At 38.3% G+C, this 23,659-nt stretch overlaps 1 long non-coding RNA gene across 1 annotated transcript in view; it reads right to left on the bottom strand.

Annotated features, from left to right (window-relative positions):
* Positions 1-3,758: 3,758 nt before the first annotated feature.
* LOC113949170 overlaps positions 3,759-23,659 on the bottom strand; it is a 52,727-nt gene continuing 32,826 nt past the window's right edge. The window contains exons 3-5 of the long non-coding RNA XR_003528373.1: positions 21,841-21,906; positions 20,491-20,700; positions 3,759-3,983 (exon numbers count right to left, since the gene is read on the bottom strand). This is a non-coding gene — a long non-coding RNA (uncharacterized LOC113949170). The remainder of the gene's footprint in view (positions 3,984-20,490; positions 20,701-21,840; positions 21,907-23,659) is intronic.

Here is a 23,659-nt window from a genome sequence, read left to right on the forward strand (position 1 = left end):
CTGTAAGCAGCCACTAAATTTTACATTATCCTGTGGGAGCTGTGACTCTGAGGCCTCAGTGAGCCAGAAAGAAAAAGCTTTAGTGTTTTCTGTCATTTCCTAACCCACTTATCTTCCAACCCTCTCTGAGGGTTTCAAAGCCCTCGAGACAACACCAAGAATTCTGGTTTAGAGAATCTTATTAATCCAATCAAGGGAGAGAAATTTCAGGGGTGAAATGTGATTTTTCCACAGGAAGGATCACGTGAGATCCAGAGTGCTGATCAATAACAAAACACTGTGGAAGAAGCAAGTACTACATAGGTCCAAAAAACAAATTTAAAGGATTCAATCTCTGCTCATGAATATTTCATGAACTGAAGATGAAGTTAACTTTGACAAATTATTATTTTTTCATTTCTGATAATAAGCATTTTCATTTTATGTTTCATGAGATTTTTTTTTATTCCTGAACTATAATAAAATATTTCTGTATTAAGAATTTTAGGGGAATTAATTCATTCATAATGCATGAAGAAAGGAAAAAAATTACTTACCTTTGAGTTTGAAAAATAATTTCTGATTTATTTTTTTTTTAGTAGATCATTCCTCAAAATCCCCTCTCTGTGTCACTGTATCCCTGTGTGGAAATTAAATTTAATAGTTGTGGTAAATACACAATTATGGTTTTAGCAAAAAGAAACTTCCTAAACTTGCACTTTTAAAGGTTCTTTTTGAATGTATCTGATTTCAGTGTTGTCTTCTAAACTACTTGGTGTTCACAGAACAAGGTTAAAGCCTCTCTCCTAATTTCTGCAACCTGATAAATTAAATTGTCCTTTTTAACCAATACAATTTATCAATATTTGAATTTTAGTAGGATCAATCTCTGCTGAAAATGTGTTTCTTTGGAATTTGATATCGTGTTCATGATGCAACAGTCCTTTTGGACAGAAATTAGTTTTCAGAAATTCCTGAGCTTAATGGTCTGGCAAGCCAGGGATGGTGGTGCTCTCTCACCAACAAAAGGTTCCATTGTAATTATTTTTCCTACTTTCCATAACTTCCTCCTTATCCCTAAGAGAGGGGAAAGCCTTTCCATGTGTCCTTGTTCCATGGTGTTTTTCCAGGGCCGAGGATCTTGTGGTGAATGGAGCAGAGCAAACACCACTCTTACTGCACACACAAAATTTGATGTATTCCTGCCCCTTCTTTCTGGTGAAAACTCTACTCCTTTTTTTCTTTATTTTCAAATCCAAATTTGTATTTTTTTAAATTGTTTTTATTGTGCAGAAAATCTTCCTTTCAACTCCCTATTCCTCATAAAAATTTAAAAAAACAAATCCCAAAGGGAATAGTGGCTCCACCTGGCCACCCGTAACAGATAAACCTGTTTTGAGGTGTCTGTGCCTCCACCAGTGGAGCTGTTGGTGCTGTCAGAGAACAGATTACAGAGCAGTGACTTGTGTAAAGAAAGAAATACCTTCTCCAGTTCTCCTTAGGAGTGTCTTAAAACAAAAGCTATTCACTGGAGGGCAATGAATAGCTGTTTTCATCTCAGTTTTGTTTTATGCTCTTCTTTGATCTAACATGAAAATCATTACAATTGATGAGATAAGGCAGCAGACAAGACCCCGAGGAGTTCTCTGTTATGTAACACTCTGTCCAATTCATTATTTCGGGACTCTCTCCCCTCAAACAGCTTTTTCTGAAAGATCAAGTCAGTCAAAGCCACGGTGGGTTTTCGGCTCTGCTAAAATCTGCCGAATTACACGCTCAGTGAACTTCCACAGCTTTTGTTCCAGTCACTGACAGCACCTGTCATTTGCCTTTTTATGTCTTAAAAGCTGCTGGTGGCAGCATAATCAAAGATGTTGAGTAAAAATACACATCCCAGAGCAGTGGCCTGTAAAACAAGTTTGGTTATATTGTAGCAAATTCTCTCTGTGTGTGTGTCATAACCTGGAGTTTTGGGTTGGTTGTTTTTTTTTCTTGTGTGTATCAACACTTTATTGCACAACCTAGTATCTGCGTGAGTTAGTGAAAGAAGTGCTGTTAAGGCAGAAAATGGAAATATAACTTTATCTTTTGGAGGTTTTTTTTTTATATAGAAAGAAGGGGAAAATGATTGTTTTACCAATTGAGTATTACAGTCCAAACAAGAGTTAACCACTTCTTTCAAGTCTTTAGCAAAATTCTGATGTTCAAGGGCCTATTACTTGGATCTAAATTCTCAATAGTTATAAAAGTGTCATGATTAAAAGCCCAGTGCTTTCCTTAAGCAGAAAATCACAGCTCGCATGTAGCTGCATTTTAATCTAGGAAAACAATGTTTTCACTTCTTGACCTTCTTCCCCATAAAATAAAATAAGCAACATTACTTTTGATTTTTGAATCTAAAAGCTTCATCCATTTTCTTCATTTCATTCCTAAACTTTTCCTATAGGGGTGTCTTTGTATAAAGAAATCATCAAAGAACGGAGACATCTTTGGTGCCCTATGACGACCCTGAAAGGGGAAATGGCTCCTTCTTTCAGGGGACAGAGGATAACACTGTGATAAAGATTTCATAAAGATTTACACTCTCTAAAGGCCTAAAAATACCATATTTTGTGGTAGAAAATGCAGTGGAGGAGGGTCTGCAGGCTGGGGTGGAGGGAGCCTTGCTGATACATGTGGGGGCACCTTGTGTGTCTGCGGGGAGCACTGGGAAAGGCTGGAAAATTTTAATATGGAATTTCTTTTAAAAGGAAATGCACCCTTGGAGGGGAAAGACTTGGTGAATGAGGAGAAAGGCTGAAGCTGATGATTTGTCCTGTTCTTAGTGGTCATGAGCAGGAAATGTTGTATTTGTTAGAAACAAAAAAGCCTCTTGTTTTCTGTGGTACCACCACCAAGCCACCTCTCCTGCATGGATTGTATCACAGGCTGCTTTAGCTGAAGTGGTTACACTTTTAAGAAATAAATCTTTGATAATATAATAGTTTCCTGCAGTGCAACAAGACCTGCAGTTTGTTGTACATCTTCTGTGAAGAGCAGCCCCTGGTAATTAAATGTCATGTACTCTGAAGCTCAGAATGTTGGGTTTGTTTTTTTTCCCCTCAGTTGTCACTGGATCTTTTGGACAGGAACATTCTCTGTGTTTTCATAACCAAAGTAGATTTTTATGATGAGATTTTGCTGGCAGATTTATTCCTTTCATTCAAGGGATTACTTTTATTCTTCTGACCCTATGCAATTATGAGATGAACAGGCTGAACCTCTGCAGAATTCAGTGGTTTTCCTCTTCTTAAATCAAATTCTAGAATGGGGCTATAATTCTGTTGTGTTCTCCTTCAAGACTTAAAATGTATTGTGGAGTATTTTTTAATTGCATTATGAGGTATTTTTAAATTGCATTTTACAAGTGTTTTCTTAATTCAGCTGCATTGTAAGGTGTGAATGGAGGGTATTCTAGTTCTCAGGACACCAGAAGGAGCTGCTGCCTCCTAGTCCTAAAAATCATGTTCTGAGTCAATAAACTATGTGTGTTCCAAACCCAGTCCAGATTTCCATCCATCAAGGCACTGCATGTTTTATTTATGGGTTTATTTACTTGGTTGATTCAGGGACAGGAGAAAATTGAAACCCAAACCCACTATTATCCAAAGAATTCCTACACTCAGCCATTTGGGAAACACAGTACTTCAGGGATGCAGAGCATAATAAACTTAATGGGATAAAAAGTTGTATTTTTCAGTCTATTCCAACAGGTTTTGATCCAGGGGAGAACAGGTAACTTTGCAGGATATTCATCATTTGCATTATGTTTTTCCTATAGGTTTTGAGAGGTTTAAAAATTCCTTTTTAAAGCCTGGCTCATCAAAGCCCAGCCTGCTGGGGCTGGAGTGGGAGATGTCTGCTCATCTCAGTGTCAATCTTGAAGATGTTAATTTTTGCCACTTTATGCAGTAGTTGGAATTTGTGAATCTTTTGCACCGTTCATAAGGGATTATAGAATATTTCTAGGAAAAAAAAAAAGAGAAGGAAAAGTAGGTTAGGCTTAAAAGTTGTACAATATTCACAAAGGCTCAGAAAGATGCAAGAACCTGCATATTTTTAAACTGGCAGGAGATGTGAGGGTTTTGTCCTGTTTAACAGAACTAGTTGGAAAATAACTTGGGTTATGTTGAATGTGAGTAAAAATGTGGACAAGAATGAAAAAAAGCTTTAAAAAAATCAGCAGTATCTCATTAAAAACAAAGCCAACAATATCCTCTATTCATAATCTCCTTAGACCCTGATTTTTTTTGTAGGTAGCTTTTAATGATTATATTTTCTGTAAAACGTGCAAGTAGAAATCTCAACAGGATAAACTGTGCTTATAAGGACCATTTCCAGAGCTTTGTTGTTGCTGGGTTTGTTTTCCTTGGGATAGAGAGAGTGGAACCCCCAAATTTATTTTAAATTAAGAAACATAGTTCTACTCTTCTGAGCCTTACTCTTCTTATTTCATGGTAAATACTTTAGAAGATAAACAGTGGGATCTCAGCATTATTTAGGATTATCAGAAAAGCTTAAATTTAGCCTAATTCTTTTGACAGAGTGAAAGGTTTATCAGTGGTGATTTTGGGAAAAAATATTGTAGGAGGGTTGAGAGATTTTTTAAAATTAAACTCATGGCATGTTAATGAACATACATTATTTCCTATGCCAAATTAATTAATCTACATCATGACATAGAGGAATATTTAATTTGAAAACAACCATATGAAAACTTCTTTAATGTCATTGGTTTAACAACTGCAATCAAGATGATATTGGGGTAAAACCAAAGAGAGAGAAAAGTAAAATGTGCATTAAAAAACCCCTGAATTCATTCCTATACCTACATTTCTTTTCCTTAATTTTGGAGGTAGGAACCCTCTATGGAGAATGTTAAATATGAATAAGATTAAAAAAAGGTGAAGCTGGTATGAAATAATTCTGACAGTTCTACTTGAAAAATGTCAGTCTCTTTCAACATCCCTATTTATAAGTCTTGGAAATGCTGTTGAGCTGGAGGTCCTCGTTCCAATATGCAAGGAGAGTGTGCCAGAGGTGGATTTTTCCTTCCCTTAAAAGCGAGTGGAGCTCCCATGTGCTCCCTGCTGAGGTGCACACGTTTTCCAACTCTTGCTTCCGAGGAGTGAGAAGAAACCCAAATTTGCCCTGAGATAGTTCTTACATCTTCAGAGCAGTGAATAATTGATGAAAGCCCCACTCTCAACTCACAGAGGGAGTACAATTGTTTGAAGGGAGGGAACTCTTGGGTTTAAGACGCTGGTCATGGAAATGCAGGAGGAAGAAATAAATGAGTAGAAGCTCAGGGAGTCCCCCTGTAAAGAACGGGGTGCTCTGCAGGGAACAGGAGTTGCCAGGCCTGGCTGAAGGGCAGAGCTGCCCTCGTGGAACACAGGAGGCACGTGTGGAGATCCACATTAGCTGCAAAGGCACCTTTGGAGGGAGGAAGAATTCTCTGATTATCCTGTACAACTTGGTTGCCAATATTTCTTTGGGTGGCTGAGCCCTCCCTGACATGACAGATCCTTACGGAATGGAGTAACCCTGGAACAGACCTTGGCACCCTGGGATTGTCCTCTTGCTGCTGTTTGGTTTAGAAATTGCAATGCTTTATTCCAGGCTCATCTGGTTCCTCAATTCTGTTACAGTGCTGAAGATAAATCAGTCCTACCAAAGCATGTGTGGTTTATATACAAGGGGTTGTAAACCAAGCCTGAGAGGGAGAAAGCACAATTTCATCCCTACAACATCCAGCTCAAGAGAAGGGGTGCTCAGTTGGCTGAGAGTTTGCTTCTTTTCAAACAGAATGAAAAGCACAAATTAAATCCTTTTTCAATGAGACACTACAGGTATTTCCACTGTTTGGTGGAAGCTTCTGATCAATAATTCCAAGTAGCTCATACTCCTCTTAATAGAGTAATCCTCCCCTGGGCACCAGCCATCAGTAAGACCATTTACAATGTGTTGCTTTCCACCATATGCTCCCTTAATAGCAAAAAAAAAAAAAAAAAAAGAGAAATATTTAAAACGTAATGCTTTTAAACCCAAGATCTTCAGTCCTTAATTTGGCAGTTTGCAAAACATGGCATTTGTGAGAATCTGGCAGCACAATTGTCAGAGCATCTCTATCAACACAAGGATGGAAAACAAACTCCCTGGCAGCAGCAGGCACAGCTGTGGGTGCCCACTCCCTCCCTCTTCCTACCACAGAGTGCTTTTTTAGCCTAAACTGTTTGTGTGATTAGAAGGGGGAATGTGAGATTAGACCTGTCTTACAAAAAAAGAAAAGACCTTTAAATGCAGTTAATGCCTCTGCACAATATTTTTTCATAAACTTGGCAGTTGCTCTTAAAAAAAGAAAAAAAAAAATCAGCAACCTGCCATCTGGAAATAACTTATAATAATGGGGGGGTGGGTGTGAATGACAAAGGAATTAAGTGTATTAAAAAAATTAATTGTTTCTGCATGAAGAATTAAGCTTTGGCCACTTCCACCTCACCAAGGGGACTGTGAACCCCACAGAGGGAGTTTAATGACACTTTTAGTCCCGGGTTTGCTTGGGTTTGTTTGTGGCTTTTTGTACATTAAGTGTATGGAGAAGAACAATAAATATCATGAATGTACCGATTATATATTAACTTTTTAATGTTCTTGCAAATTGTGGTCGGTTTTATTAGGGGGTTTTAATTCATGCTGAAGGGACTGGAACATCTCTGTGGTGAGGAAAGGCTGAGAGAGCTGGGGCTGTGCAGCCTCCAGAGGAGACACTGAGAGGGGACCTTCCCAATGTGTGTCAGATGATGGCAGAGGATGGACCAGGCTCTGGAAAAGTGGATGGGACAATAGGAACAGGCAGGAATTGATGCCCAGGAAGTTCCACCTGAATATGAGAAAGAACTTCTTGCAACAGATTGTCCAAAGAGGGTGTGGAGTCTCCCACGCTGGAGATGTTCCAGAACTCTCTGGACACAACCCATGTGCTCTGGGATGACCCAGCTGGAGGTGGGACCAGCTGACCCACTGGTCCCTTCCAATCTGATCCAGCCTGTGAACTACTGAATCAAAAGGTTTTATTCAGCTTAACAACATTTTCAGAGTGGGTTCACCTGAGCTTCCAAAACCATCATTGCTGTGCTGCAGGCCTTTAAAGGAGAGACTAAACGAAAAGGAACACCACTGAAATAAGATTAGGTTGCTCATGGCTGCACAAGTGCTTTATGTGCATTCCTGGGCTAATTATAATGTTTCTTTTAATGCCATTTATTTGCATATCTTTTGGTGTATTATACAGCTTGCAAATTCTTAGCAGGCATTTGGAAACTATTATACATTATTACTTCCTTAAAATCATAACACTTAAATCAGGTCACCCAGCTGTTTAGCATCTGATAACAAGATTAGAGGGATTGATTGTACTCTCTGTAAGACTGCAAATACCTATTAATCTGAGAGTCTTTGGAAGTTAATCAAAATGATATTTTTCTTCTGAGAATGTTATAAACAGTTGAAAATACATTCACAATTTGCAACGGGTATTTTAGGCTCTAAGGTACATTATTCTTTTTGAATGCTAATCTTTTCAGCCCTTGCTGTAATTATTCCAATTTAACACAGTAGATAGTTAATACTCCAAGTTTCTGCTATTTAGTATGTTGGAGCTGTCCCCGTTTTCATTAATTCCATCAATCAAACTTAACTCTCCTCCACCTCTAAGAAGTAATTGTAATTATTTTTATGACCATATATATGCTAATGAAAGAACTATTTCATGACATTTTAATTAATTCTCAAAATGCTTATGGATTCAACACTGACATTGTCTTGGAATGACTGGTGCAGAGAAAAAAGGCAAATTATAAAGTTATGGCTAATTGGAATAAAGCAGGAAATACTGGCAAACACAATTGGAGCCATCCTGGTTTGGTAATTCATTTGGCTTCTAATTCTCCTTTGTGTAATTATAAATGTAAATGTTTTTGATTTCAAGGCAGTGTAAACCTACGTATTGTGAAAACTTTGACACATGGATACTTTTCAAAATTTTTACTTTTCTATATCTTCTCTCTCCCTGTCCTTTTGTTTGTTTCTTAAATTTGTTGGTAAAATCTGGCTCCCATCCCCTGCCTTACTGTGAAAAAATGAAGGAGTAAACTCTGAAAATGAGAAAACAATTTTATGGAAATGGAAATAATATAATAAATAGAACAAAATAGTAAATAGAAATGACTCTGACTTCCAAAGGTGTCTTAAGCCATTTCAATATCCAGAGCAGAAATTACAGAAGTAATTTAGGAGTAATTGGGAGTCAACAAGCTGGGAGTCAATAAAACATGTGTTTGAAAATCAATGATATTTTTGAAAACAAACTGAGTGGGAGGAAAGCTTCCAAATTTTTGATTTGGTGTTAACTCTGTGTTTTGTTTCATTTCTGAATCTCAGCCATAAACATACAATAAAATAAATGTTGTTTGATATCTTAAGAATCATAACTGACCATCTGGTAATGTGGGAGTCATTTGGGATGGTGTTGGAGGAGGTGATTTATTGAAGACTTGGGTTTTTGGAGAGCTGCAGAGAGGTGCAAGGGGAAGGCACATTCTGGTGCTTGATGGTCTGTGGCCAGATAGAAAGGGCTAAACAGAAGAAAAGTGTCCCTGCCTGTGGTGGGATGTTGGAACTGGATGGTCTCTGAGGTCCATTCCAATCTAAACCACTCTCTGATTCTGTGAAATCAGTGCATAGGCTGCATCTTTTATCAGTTTTTGATGGACATCCCAAGGGAATTGTCTGACCCAGCCTGGGAAGGGTCTCAGAACCTTCATGTCCCTCCCTTCGATCACACCATGCACCAAAGGACCTACTGACTTGAGCCAGTCCTTTGACTCAGATTAGATTTAAACTCTTCAGACCTCTTTCGTTTTCCACCTAGGTCTGACCTCCCATTTTTTGCTCTGAATTCCTGCAGTCTCCTCTGACACATCAGTGTCTGAGGCAGCAGAGCCCGGGGGAACTTCAGAGCGCAGGGATTTGACAAATATTTGCTTTATAATGGCAAACAAGGGCGAACATTAAAGACACGAAATATGTGCCAGCATTGGTACAAGCACTTTTCAAGTGAAGAATCTTGCAGAACTAACAATGTCATTTCTTTTTCTACTCATCATTAGCAACTCCTTTGTCAGCACATGTTGTGTTCATGGGCCCTTTCCTGTCAAAACGGTGTTAAGGGTGAGTGCTCTCAGTTCAGGGGTTTGTGGGGCACTGGAGTTCTTGTTCTTATGCATGAAAATCTCTAAAAAGGGATGGCAAACTGTTCTGGTTTGGAGGAGGGCAGGAAAAATCCAGATGTTTATTCCTGCAGGGGCTGAATTCTGGCCTTGCCCCGTGGTGGCACAACGGGGAGACCCTGTTGGGGACACAAAATTTGTGTCTGTGCCAGGGTGGGGTCCCAAACACCCAAGTTTCATCCCTTCCTGCACAAGTGTTGGCATGTTCAAACATCTTTGCCCCATCACCCCTTTCAGCACTGATGGCCCTCCTGCAGAAGTAAAATCTTGCTGTTCCCACTGTCTCATCTTTACATCTCAAAGAAACCTCTTTAAATCTCCAGGAGAGTCACATTTGATGGGCTGGTTTCCTTTGCTCCTGTGTGTGATGTGAGGTTTCTCAGAGCTCTTTTTGGTGTCACCTCCTCCGAGGGTGACAGACAGAAATGCTGCAGGTTGGAGCACGTCTTGGCTGCTTGTTTCCCTTCTATTCTGTCTAAGTTAATTTCTACTTTCTCCCCCTACACACGATTTTTAACTGAAAGCAGCCCTCAACTTTTTTCCAGGGGCAGTTTTTTGGGTCCATGAAAGGATATAAGTATCTCCTTGGAAATTCTGCACACTTGCCTAAAGAGTGAAATTAATTTCATAGTACTGGATCTCAATCTTACAGGGAATTTTTTTTGTCAATAATTATTTCTAACCTAACGAAATTCCTAAAGGGAAGGTAAATTTAAAAGATCTAAAGTTCGTGCCCAGATACACACCGTCATACCGTATTCTAGAGCTTTCTTTGAGGTATTCAGTACATGTTTCTTCAGCCAAATTATGAAAAAAACCCCAACAAAATAAAGTAAAATAAAATGTACTGGCTGAAGTTACAGATTCTAGGTACCAGAACTTATGGTGGAGTTTTTTGTGTGTATTATTGTGGGGTTTTTTTCCTTTGTTTTGCTTTTGTTTGGGGGGTTCTGTGGGTTTTTTGGTGATTTGGCTTGTATGGTTATTTTTTTTTGTTTGTTTGCTTTTTTATTTGGTCACATCAAAGTATTGGGGCAATAATGAGATATATTTAATTTCCGTGCTTTTTATATACTTCCTAACTCTTCTCATATCCTCTATAAAAGTGATTGAGCAACTCAGTTGGAAAGCAATTGTTCTTGAAGTAGATATAGTAAAGAAGAATAAAAGAAGCAGATATGGTTTATTTTAGGTATAGAGCTTTAGGAAGCATTGTGGGCTTTCCCATTAAACTGCAGAAGTGTCTGGTGGTGTTGTGTGGGACCTTCTCCCTGGGACTTGGATTAAAGTTCTCTTGCACAAATGGCTCTGCTCTCCTTTCCCACCAAGGCTGCAAACACAGAACCGATTTCCTTGGACCCTGATGGCTTAAACCCACCCCAAAAACCTCATGATTGTCTGGATCATCCAGGAATTTCCCTGGGTAGCACCACAAGGAGCAGCTGTGTCAGCAGGGCAGTTCAGCCCAACTGCCCCTAAAACAAACTGTCTCAAATATAATGTCAATAATCATTTCATCTTGGTTTGTACAGTGGCTGTTTTTCATTCCCTGCTACTGAAACCTTTTCCTTTTTATTTTCTAAGGACAATTAATTCTGTGAGGTTCAATATATTTTTTGTTTGAATCACTGTGGGGATAAACACTAGTTTTGCTCCAGTTCTCAATAGCTGCTGCTTTTATTAAAAGAACCAGGAAAAAAAACCCTTGTTGTTTTTATTGACATACTTGGGGTGTTTTTTATGAAGGCAGTAGAGAAAAAAATCAGCAGCAGTTTTTCAGATGAACATTTTGGTGGGATTACCTTTCACCACATGGTTTGTGTTTTAGCAGAAGACAAATTTCCAGTGTTTTGATCCAAAATTGTGTCCAACCAAATCAGAGTTTTATGATTCTGGCAACGCAGACCAGACATCCAGATCCTGGAGACTCAGGTCAGTTAAGAAATGACTGGTCATATACAAAAATTGGGCATAAATAACCCCACAAACCATCCATGTTCCTTTTTTAACAACATTGACTGTGTTATATTTTAAATGTTTTAATTTCTTCAAAATCTGTGGTATTAAAAATGTAAATGAAAGTTCTAATGCAAGGAAACAAATTTCTTTTAATGTACTATAGGAGCTTCTGCTTCCTGAGAATCAAATTGCATATAGATGTGATTGAGACTTTGGAAAAAAAGAGGCATTCATATACAGATAAATGATATTTTATGGCTTTGAGTGGAGGATCGGTTTACACCTTGAAGAACTATGCAAATTTCTGTCTAAATTTGATACTGCTGTGTATGATATACACAGTATACAAAGCACACCGAGTAAAACCACTTTGAAAACCTATTAGAAAATACAAAGGTTAAGCAGGTACAATAAATAACATCCAAGTGATAACAGAGTAATTGATGCCACAACTGCAGGGATATGTGCAGGGGATTATAATTAAATTCCTGAGGATTGCAGTGCAGGTGGCAAGAGCTGCTGATGGACTCGGTGCTGCAGGAACCGCTCAGGCTCATAAACACACACAACTGTTGGTAACGAGAAAAATCTGCCCCCATAAAACTAATTGTGTGTTCAACACTTTGGGCAGTAAACGTGTGAAAAAATTGGTATTTTTCTGGCGTGTTTTGATTCCTCAGGCTGTTAAATGGTGAGACTCTGGAAGGTTAATTTTCTCTGAAGCGGCCCGTGTGTTGTGTTTTATTGGAGATGGGGATTAAACTCGAGTTCAGAGTCCTGTGTTCTGGTGGAAGAAATTATAGGTATTTGTATCTATACATCCTTCTCCACCCACCCCGTCCCATGGTTTTACAGGAGCAATCCCATGCCAAGAGTTGAAGTGGAATGAATTGTTTCCAGAGATGAGTTTTAGGATGAAAAGAAGTTCATCTTAATTTCACTCTTAACTTCATCCCTGTGTCCTGACCCTGCAGTCCCAACTCATGAAGCAATATTTATGCTTGAATTTTTGCCAGAACTCATTATTAAAAATGTTCTTCTTTCTGCTTGCCTTCTTTATTTCCCCATAATATTATGGGGAAAAAAAATTATTTTTCTTTGTGATGTTTTCTAGATAACTTCTCTTGTATTGTTTTCTGCTTTTTAATAGAGGAAAAGCTGTCACTGAAACTATTTGCAGAGGAAGGGACTGTTTATATTCAGAAGAAAAGCTTTTCAAAAATATCTTTTCTTGGCTGCTTATAAATCTTTATTATCACTAAACTCCAGCAATCAAATAAGAACAGTTAAAACAGTTCAAGAAAAAAAAAAAAATTGGCTCTCCAGCAACCTCAGTAGCTTTAATGATCTGGTAAAAGACCAAACAGTCATAATTATCATAAAAAAGCTATTACATAGCTCGTCTCATTCGAATTGTTTATGGGATAAAAATTAAAGTACTTAAACCCATCAGAGGTTTCCTTTGCTTTCAGAGACTGTCCTTTCCCAGCAAGCTCAGTGAAGCCATTAAGGCTCTCACCGTGGGAAGGCCTTGGATAATGAAATCCAGACTGTCTCCTACTTGAGGGAAATGTCTCATTCACTGATTGACTGTCTCTGTTCCAGTCCCAGCTGACAGCACTGGAGTGTCTGAGTTGTGGGGGTACATCTGCCCCATCCCCAGATACTCCTCATTGTCATGCCCAGGTCTCTTAAAGTGGTAATAAGGTAGGTTAGACTTTATATGGGAATAACAAAGCCTCAATTACTTATTTTCAATGTAAAACATAATCCTGGGTGAAAAAAAAAAACAAAACAACAACAAACAAACTAAGAATTAATTTCTTTCAGCTCTACTTGTTGGAGTAAGGCTTTGCTTTGTAACCTGTGCTACACCTTGGGGTGTAGTTAAGGCTTTTCCCCTAACTTTGCCCTGGAACTATTTCTCTGCTACCTATGAACAGCAAAATACCTCTTAAAATATCTATTTGTACTCTAAAACATACAAGGATTAACCAATTTCCCTTTTCCCAGTACTTACATGCTAAGCAGGTGCTCATAGGGCAGAGATAATTTGAGCATATATTTAAGTGTTGGGTTTTTTTGCTTCTTCATGGGGTTTTTTATGGTTATAGCAAATGTTTGAAAGCTTGTTTCTCTTGTTGGTGTTTTGACTGGGGTTTTGTTGTTGGGGGTTTTTTACCTTTTTTTTAATATAAAACTTTGCGAAACCTCTGAAGCAAAGAACTTTGTACACAATCTTTATTCCTGCTGCACATTTACTACCACAGACAGACTCTCTCACCCAGCTTTAAGGACAGTTTTCTTTCTGCCAGAGTGATTGATTTGCCCTATAAATCAGTTCCCACATAAAATTCACAAGGAACAAGTGATAGGTCATGAAACAATGAACTGATGGTGAGAATTTGCTTCCTTGCTTGTATTTCTCCCTCTTTAATTCGAGTTTTAACCATTTTTGTGCCTCCCTTTAAAGACTTTATTTTAATCTCTAAGTGTGCTCGAATTTGGACTGAATGAGCCTGTGGAAGCAAAGGGGGAACAAAAGCCAGGAAATCCTTGTAGGTGGAAGACCTTGGTGCTTTTTATTGACCCTGGAATAAATGAAAATGTGTACTCTGTGTTTCCTGGTTGCAGTTTTTATGCAGAACTTATTGTGAAGAAAACCCAAGATGGATTCACTAATGAAGTAACATTTGCTGCTACTAAAAGAAGGGGGGAAAAAAATCAATAATTGCTACATTGAATCCATGAATTAAAGAAGACTCAAGGAAAATGGGAATTGCTGCTGTAAGTAAGAACATGTGGCATGTATGTTGATTTAACCTATGTTAAAAGGTAATATAAATAAAAATTGTCACTTTTTTTTAACAGAAATAGATGGACTGAGTAACCAGGAATCAAACACACCTGCCCAAACCTTGTAGAACACTAGAGCTTCGAGGGATCTGCAACTTCCTCTGCACAGGTTTTGTAAGAAACACAGAATTTTTGAGAGTTGATGGCCAGAATCCTTAGTTTTGAGAGATGTTGTTTCACAGAATAAAATGGAAATGGGTTTTGATATACTGGTGAAAACACATTGTTGCCTTGGTGGGGTTAAATATTCCTTTTTCTTAACACATGAATATTTGTCATAAATGGCTTTAAAATTTGGCATAATTTGGCAGGTTGATGTGTGGGTGCCTAAAATGCTGTAAAACCAGGGACTAGGCTGTTGTATCATGCAAGAGAGATGCATTGCTAGAGTTCCACCTTTCAATACTGATGATAATGAGAATGATTCAAGGATGGTGGGTTTTGAGAGTCTCTCTTCCTCTGTCCTGTTCCTTTGCATCTCTCCTGTCCTGAGAACCGTTGCATCCTTTCTTTCCTAACCAATTCTAAGAAGTGCAGCAGAATGAGGAGATAATCTGGGGGAGGAGGGAGCTCTGTGGAGGGAGGAGGTGCTGGATTATTATTAGCAAAAAGACCTGCAGAGAGAACTCCTGTTCGAGGACAGTCGGTGACATTCTGAACAGACCTTGCATGACAAATCACTTGAAGGCTGAGAAAAAATGAATCCAAAAAAGTCTTTTCCATCCTGCCAGGATGTCACCACCTGTCAGGGACACACAAGTGGATTTTCCTTTTTTTTTTCAGTCTCGCCAAAAGACCATTTGGGAAGAGGTTTCCATTTGCACCAGGCTCTGCTCAAATGGATCATCTCTCCCTGGAAGGATTTGCAATATAAATAGACAAGAGGGTGTCTGATGTTTTCCAGATGACAAGTGGCAGAAGATGTTACTGCTGGGGTTTGAGGGATTGTGGTTTGTCAGATTTTGGGTGAAGCAAGCGGCGTTTTGACCAGAGAGAAGCAAAAAGGTGACAAAGGGCACAGGGAGGGTGACAGGGTGAGAAAAGAGGGAAAAAGGCGTTGGGTAAGGTGAGGATGTGCTTTCTCGCTCATGGTAGGATTGATTTAGAATAAGTATGAGCAGAAATAGGGAGCTGAGAGAGATTTCCATGGAGTCTGTCACCATCAGAATGACGAAAGCTGGGTTGGCAGCAGCAGCCAGAGCTGCCTGGAAGAAGAGCAGGAGATAGATTTTACTGAAACTTAGTGAAAGCAGAAGAGAAAATTAACATTTTGCTTTCTTTGATCTCTATGACTCTACCCACAGCAACACATTTTGTCATTGTATCCTTGTCTCCCCTGCAGATTTCACTGCCTTGACAAACAAAATAGGAGATTTTTTTTCTTTGTTTATTTGTTCTAAAGAGTTTCAGCTGTAAGACCAAATACTACTTGGAGTTCAAACTTTAGTGACTGTTATTATTTTGGCTCTCAAGGGGGGGGGAGCTGAAAGGAACTGGGAGGACAAAGTACTGCAGATTGAGATGGGAAGTGTCTCCCATGGCAGTTTTCCTCCAAATTGATTATGGGGGTTATGGTTGTGTTGCTTGATTAAGCGTAGGAAAGAGATATTAACTTTGATTTTTCTTCTGTGATTCACTCAAATAATACCATGTGTTGTATTATGTAGGATACACTTGGGCACATATCCTGTAAATACATGGAACAGGCATTATTGAAGAGGGAAGCAATGGAAAAGGTCAAATGAAGAAACAGGAACAGAAAATGATGAATTTGAATCAGGTTTGGTTCTAGGAGGAGCTGAATGGCATAGCCATGAAGTACAAGGCCACTGAAGATCCAAACTAATCTAAAAATTGGGGTTTTTTTCCTCTCCTTCTTTAAATGAAGAAACCAAAAGACCTAATTTTGCTAAAAAATGCTTCATCTTGTGATCTGAAATTATTTGCTCTGCTAGTCCTCAAGGTTGCTCACAATGAAAAATAATGTATTTGGGCTCAAGTTGGAATTTACTTGTGCACTTGTTCTGTCTGAGAATTTTATGTTAGCTGAGATTTATGTGCTTTTGGATTTATCTTTGAGTTTGTTTTTAGCTTGTGCCAGATATATCTAAAGTGCCAGGTCAGCAAACTTCTGATTGCCTCACTAAACCAAAGAATTGGGTTATAAGAAGCATCATCCTTCGAATATCAATGAATAAATAGAAAACAAAAAAAAAAGAAAAAAGAAAAAAAGGACTTGAGAGGTTTGAACTGGTGTAAATATGAAATAAAAACAAAATCAAGAAGTCCTAAACAATGTGAATTGTGCTTCTGGATTGTGGGCAAACATCCTGGAAGCCAAAAGTACCATAACTCAGTCATTGGTGACTTATGTTCATATGCTTAGCTCTGCATCTGGCTGATAACTTTTCTTATCAGGGAATACATAATTTTCTTGAAGTTAGGGGAGTTTTGCAATCATTTGTTAGTGATTGGTATTCCACTCTTTCGTGCCAGAGATGTTCAGAGTTTGCATATTATCTGACACCAACTCTCTTATCTTCGAGACGTGGAGAAATGAGGGTCGCTGATTATGGAAGATAAATATAGGCAGTAATGATTAGTGAAAGGGATTGATAAATGGGGTGGGGAATGGGAACAAATCTGAGACATGAAAAGGCAGAAACAAATGCTTAAATTTAGAGTTCTGTCCTCAAAAAGTCCCTTCCTGTCAAATATTCTGTAATAAATGATGAAAACCTTGGCATTTGATATTTCCCAGCGACAGCCACGACATTCCTGAGATGTATGTTGGGAAGCCTTTGCCCACAGCAGATTTGTACAGCATGTGCAACCTCTCCAGGAAACAGGCAGGGAACTTAAATGTGTTTTGGGCTGGTCTCTGGGACAGAGTGGAACCTTGGCTGGAGCACAGAGGTACCTGTTTTGTGGCACAGGTGGTTTCAGTGCCAGTGGTGTCACTTGGGTACAGCCAGACAAAACAGTTTTAGGTGGTCGAACATTTATTTCGGGTCATTAACAGTTTAAAGTCAACAATTTACGTGGGGAACTCAAAAATTGGATCTGCCTCTCTTGACATCAGGGACAGAAATCCCGTGGATTTCCAAGGAGCTGCATTTCATCCACGTGCTCCTGGTGCCTTTTCCTTCTGTGCTCGAGCTGAGTTTTCAGAAAACACACAAATATTTCATTTTTCCCCTCAGAGCTTTTCTTTCCATAATTATTATAAAACCAATAAGAAGACAAGTTGGCTCCTCATGGCCACAGACCCCAACTCACCAGGCTACTCATTTGCATTCCTTGTTTCTTGTATTTATTAATCTACACCTGCTAGGCATTTTGCTGTGTGTAGACTAAGAACTTTGTTTATTTGAATTATAAAATCAATAAGGTTGGTGAAGATCTCTAAGATCAATAAGTCTAACCATGAACCCAGAGCTCCCAGGTCCACCACTAAACCTTGTTCCAAAGCACCACATCTGCAGGGTGTTTGAATGATGCCAGGGATGGTGATTCCACCACTGCCCTGGGCAGAACACCTCAGGGAAGTGGGATCATACATCACCCAGCACAACCAATTCCATCTAGATAAAAACCTTCTAGATGTTGAGATAGTAAAAAAAAAAAACAATAAAAGATGGATTAATTTTTCATTAAGGCCTTTGAATTTGAAAATAACAATGAGCTAAACCAGAATAACCCGTTATTATAGTTGTTCTTTTTCTCTCAATGTTTTATAGAAGAAAAATAACTATATTTTTCTCTCTCAATATTTGATAGAAGAAAAATAACTAAAAGGTCAGAGAAATTTCACATGTCCTAAGATGATATTGGATGCATCCTGTATTTATTTTTTCAAGGTACAATATTTAAATGTCAAGCGTCCCCAGGAGAAATAAATTATTCATTATAATTAGAAAATGTAACTTTTTTTAAAAAAATCATTTATTGGTGACTAAGCAGCATATTCAGTGAGAATGTTTCTTCTTTTGTACAATAGCTGTGTACTTTGAGATAATGTTCTAATTACCTAATTGCAGCTATTGTATTGAACTGGAGGTTGAGATCCAAAGTGTCATGGCAACTGGCAGAAAAGCTCTACAGCCTCTGCTTTCTCAGTAGAGTCTCAAAAATAGCTCTTTATTGTAGGAAATAAGGAGGTAAATCTCCTTAACAAGATAAAGCTTGAACCAAGAAAGAATTTTCCCCTTTGCACTTGATGGTAAAGCATAAATTAAGCATTTCTGCTTCAATTTAATTAGCATAAGCCATCATAATAATGTACCCATAAGTGTTTGCTTTTCCAGTCTAGAGCAAACCTCCCGTGCTCAAGAGATTTACTGTAAATCATTGAATATTAATTTCTTGGATTTTATTGAAGAACATTTTACACAGTCAGCTTAGGAGAGAGAGAACAATCATTTTCTTTCCTTTGCAGGAAAGATCTTATTTAATACTGTGATATTAACTAAAAGGAACTCCATGAAATGCTGCTCCAGTTTTATGATCTTGTTAAACTCAGGAGATTTCTGGGAAAATAGGAAGAGTATATTTTAAATATGTCTGACTCTGAATGTCTGATAGTATTATGTCTTTCTGTTCACTGCAACTCATGTGATCTCTCATTAACGGTTGTAATGCTAATTAGGAAACTGCCTCTCACTTTAATTCATAGAAATATATGATTCCATTCAGGCTGAGTAATGATTGCAGAACTGCCATAAATTCAGAAGAGAGCTTGGCATGAATAAAGATCCCAGTTCAAGTCTAATAAATTTTATAAGTTGAAAATGTAATGGAGTAGGGTTTACTTGCACATTGGTGCTCTGGTGATATAATCAAAGCAAAGGTTGCTCCTATTGTGCCAGTTCCCATAAATCAGCAACCATGTCTAACATGTGCAGCTCATCCTGCACATCTGGGTTTTGTTGTTTGGTTGTGATTTTTTTTGTTTGTGTTTTTTTGGTTGGTTGGTTGGTTTTTTTGTTTGGTTTTTTTTGTTTGTTGGGGAATATTGGTTGTTTGTTTTCCCCCTGAGAAGTGAAGTTCATCTGTGTTGGACATAACTGACTACTTATGTCTGTGCTTTCTGGAAAGCCCATAATAATGTCCCATCAAATTAAAGTTTCACGAGCTTTTTTTATAGTCTGTCATTAACTGATTTGGGAAACAAATATTTACAAGCTACATTTGGTTTCCATATGTTTGCCTGGGAAATGGGGCAGCTGGGAGAAACCTCCTGCCAGGACCACTGGTGCTGTCCAGGAATGATTCCCTTCTTCTCCCAGTACAGCCCTGATGGCTCATGGGGCTGGACTTTTAGTGGTTACTGGAATTTTCTGCTTCCAAACATCCCTCTCCCATGTATTTCACTTCCCAATGTATCTAATACTCTTTCCACAGAGAAAAACCTTCAGAAAAATACGTCCCTTATCTGTGGGTTTGCACTGAGCAGGTGAAAAACATGGACTTGGGAAAGAAATGCCAAAATCTAGAACCTGTTCTTCCCTCCCCTAAAATCCAGCCCAAATAGCCATTTATGGGAAAAAGTTAGCACTGATATTGACTTCCTAGGATACACAAGATGATAAAACTAGAAGGGATCGTCCCTTAAATTCTGGAAATATCATTAGTTCCATAGGCAGGAGGAGGTAGTGCCTGTTCTTGTGGTAGATGTTGGTAAAGTAAGGGCCAAATATCTCTCCTGGTGTTACAATAGTTCACAAAATGCATATTTGTAAGGCTTTTGGTAATGGCATTTCACATCCAAGTGTTTGCATAAAGGAGATGGAGACTTGAATTTCCACCTCTGCCATCGGGACTCACAAACGTAACTCGTCCGAGGAATTTTGTAGCCATAAACTTTTATATCTGCAAAAGAAAAGCTGGTCAGGAGGTAAATCCAACTGCAGTAGGAATGCAGAAGTGGTGGCCAGTGCACCAGGCTGTCTGGTTGACTGCACTTAATTTCCTTTGTGAGACTTGAGGCAGTTAAAGCAAATCCCAGATCGAGAAGTCGCTGCTGCTCTCGCTGCTGGAATTCTGGAACGCCAGTTCTGCCTTTTATGAGCTCCCATATAAATCCCAACGAATCCACCATGAAGAAAATGAATTGCAGTCTCCAAAGTTCTCTCATTTTGCTTTCTGTTGAACCGCTACCTATTTTGAAACTTTTTTTTTCTCTCGTACCTAAGTGAAAATGTTTTCTCTAAACAGTTTTAAGTGCTTAAAAGAACGTGTCATTTTATACTTCCTAAACCGCTTTTCTGTCAGGAAAAGAATAGAAGAGGTCCACAGAGATTAAGGATTCAATTTAAAAGTAATCAAATACTCATTTTTCTTATGAATATTTAGACCGGTGACTTACCAGAGCTCACACCTGAATCTGTCAAGTTCTGAGTTTATTTTCCTGGAGTTAAGGACCATCATTTTCTCCTGTTTCTGTTCCTACAAAGGATTTTTTTCATGCTCTGACTGCTCAGTATAACCCAGAAACATCTGTTACAGCTGCTTGGAGGGTGAGCTCTAATTCAGGAAAACTGACCAACCCCTCAAATCTCTCCATCACTTGGCAGCCCTCAAAAGCAAATGGAAATTCAGAGAGAGGGAGGCCCAGAAAGAGCATTTTCTCTCTAGAAAAGGCAGGAGAGACTCAAAAGGAAGTTGTACTGCAAAGCTGGTGTTGCAGTTTGTCACATATGATGCCCTTGAGCCACACCCAGCTCATCCCAGTTTACAACTGGAGCTTTTCCTTCTTTTTATCCCGACACGTATTTTTTGAGGAACAACAAACCCCACAATGCAACCAGGTGAAATTTGAAATTTATTCCTTTACTACAATGGAAACTTTTTTTTTTTTTTTTTTTAAAATCCCCACCTTCTTTGCCAGTGGGGGTTAGTGGATCCTCAGTTCCTCTGCTGTCCCTACATGTGTTGAAGGATTGCTTTGTCTCCAGCTGCTGGGAGCTCTTTTCTTCCTAACAAATGTCGAGAGCTGTTTTGCTAATTCCTCTCCTGCGTGTCATCCCTCCTCATTAATTCTCCCAATGACAATGACATCTTTTCCAGAGACACTTCTCCCCCTGAAGCTGCCACCTTATTTATTTCTTCCTCTGCCTTGCCTTGAGGAACATGATAAACTTGAAGACAGTGCAGAAGGTTTCTCAGTTTGTTTAGATTTCCTGGTACAGTTGTGTAGGTCTGATCAAAGCAGGTATAAATCTCTCTGTTATTATTTTTATTTTATTTAGATAAAGCTATTTTTCTTAAACATACATATAACACTGTAATGATTGAATAAAATTAGGTTGGTAAAATAAAATTAATATATTTTATAGGGTCCTTTCAGACTATCCAACTTTGACTCAACACTGTAGAGCTTCACCTGGTCTATCATGAAAATACCTGATGTTGACTTAGAGAATTCAATAAATGAAAAGCCTTTAACACCCCTCAATTAACAACTAATAAATGCTGCTGTTGAGACTGAATACTTTTAAATCCTCCTCACCCAAACTGTAGAGTTTTGTAGAAATATTTTTATTAGGTTTTTCCACACAGTTTAGGTTAAGCTGAACATTTCTTCTCTTTCACCCTGTAATAATTTCTCCTGTTATGAGAATTTCTGCTGTTACTGGTTTTAATCTTTTCTATTGCTCTTTTCCCTCTCTGAGGAAACACAGTTTTTCTGTGGCCTGTTGCTCCCTTACTTACTCACCTTTCTTTAGATAAATATTTGCTTTTCACTTCTTTCGTGAGGTGCTTCTGGTAAGAGGAATGCACACTATAAAGCAAGAAAATAAAAATTAATGCATGCTCAATCTTCTTCAAAGGTCAGGAAGGATCCAATAAAAGCTGATGGGAGCCGGGTGCGTGATTTACCTGTCTGGAAAATCCTGGCCACAGGCAATATTATTATCTATTAGGAAGCAGTAACATGAGTCAGATCCTTTCCACCACACAGGAAGATTTTTGCCAACTAAAACACCACAGGAAAAAAAGCATTTAGTAAAAGAAAATAAACCCCAGAAGTATCTCAAGTCTTATCTTAGAATCTGTGAGTCAGAGACAACAAAAGCTCTGAAGATAGAATGATTTGTACTAGATAGGAAATAATTCAGCTTAATGAAAATCAAAAAAAAAAAAGGAGGAGATGTGCACTTCAGAGTATTTGAATAGATGCTTTTAAAAGAAATAAAATTTATGTACTACAAGGAAAGGTTATGAATAAAATTAGGAGGAGGCAGCAGTTGGAAGAAAAAAGAATGGTTAAAGGAAAATAAGAGAAAGCATGAAAATAAATACCTAGCAGGTGTGCAAAGGTTTATCATATGTTCTTATCTTCCCCATTAGTACTAGAAATACTGCCAAATCTCCAGAAATGTATTGAAATAATTATTCACTCAAAATGTAAACTTCTAAAAAAGATGTTGGTTTGCACATCCATTTCAACCAGTTTGCAATATTGGTGAAAAGTGGTTTGCTGCCATATTTTTTTTTTAAATATTTAATTATTTTTTTCAAGAGATGCTTGTTGCTGTATCACTCAATCAAAGATCCTACCAGGCAAGAAAATATTTCTTTAAATCCTTGGTGTCTGCTTTGCACGCTAAACAACGAGGAAGTGGCCTCAGGGAAGGTTTAAGCTGGATATTAGGGAAAATTTCTTCATAGAAAGGGTTGCAAAGCCTTGGAACAAGCTGTTCAGGGAAGGTGTGGAGTCACCATTCCTGAAGTGTTTGAAAAATGTGTGGATGTGGCACCTGAGGACGTGGTTAATCAGTGAACATGGTGGTGGTGGATGGTTGGATTTGAGAATCCTAAAGGTCTTTCCCAGCTTTAATGAAACTTCAGTTTGAGGGTTTTGGTGAGGATGAGATTCCAACAGTTCCATGGAATATCTCAGAGAGCCTCTGGGAAGCTTTTGTTTGGATCCCTCAGGTAAATGAGAGCTGATCTGTTTGGCACCAGCTTTGCTGTACCTCTTAATTTACATCACAACTTCATGCCTGGAAGTTGAACATTAAACTTATTTAGAGCTTCCTCTGCAGCATTAATTCATATTTCTCACAAAGGTGCTGAGCAGGTGTTTTTCTCTCCCATAAAATGAATAGTGTGTCATGAAAATGTATTTTCACACTGCATGGAAAACCAGCCTGATGCTGTAAAGTGCTGGGAAGGCACTACAAAGTCTCTCCTGCTCGTGAAAGTGGAAGGAAAATCAAAATGCTGAATATTAAAGATCAACTCTAAAAAGGGAATTCATGATGTTTCTGCTTATTGTGCTAAACAGAGATCCAAGATTCAAATCCTCTTCCCCCGTGAGGCCTCCTACCCACATGTGCTGTTTTCAGTAATAAATTAAGTTCTGGTTTATGGAAAAAAACAAAACAAAACAAAAACAAGCAACCAAACAAACAGAATTTTTCCATTTGCTTGAAAAACTTTTTCCGTGGTGGCTATAAAAAAAATGCACATTTATAATTATAAGGGTATTACATTACTTAGATCCAGCTGGTTTTAGTTCTTTTATTCAA

Source organism: Corapipo altera, unplaced genomic scaffold (assembly GCF_003945725.1).
Source record: "Corapipo altera isolate COAL_440 unplaced genomic scaffold, ASM394572v1 113, whole genome shotgun sequence".
NCBI lineage: Eukaryota > Metazoa > Chordata > Aves > Passeriformes > Pipridae > Corapipo > Corapipo altera.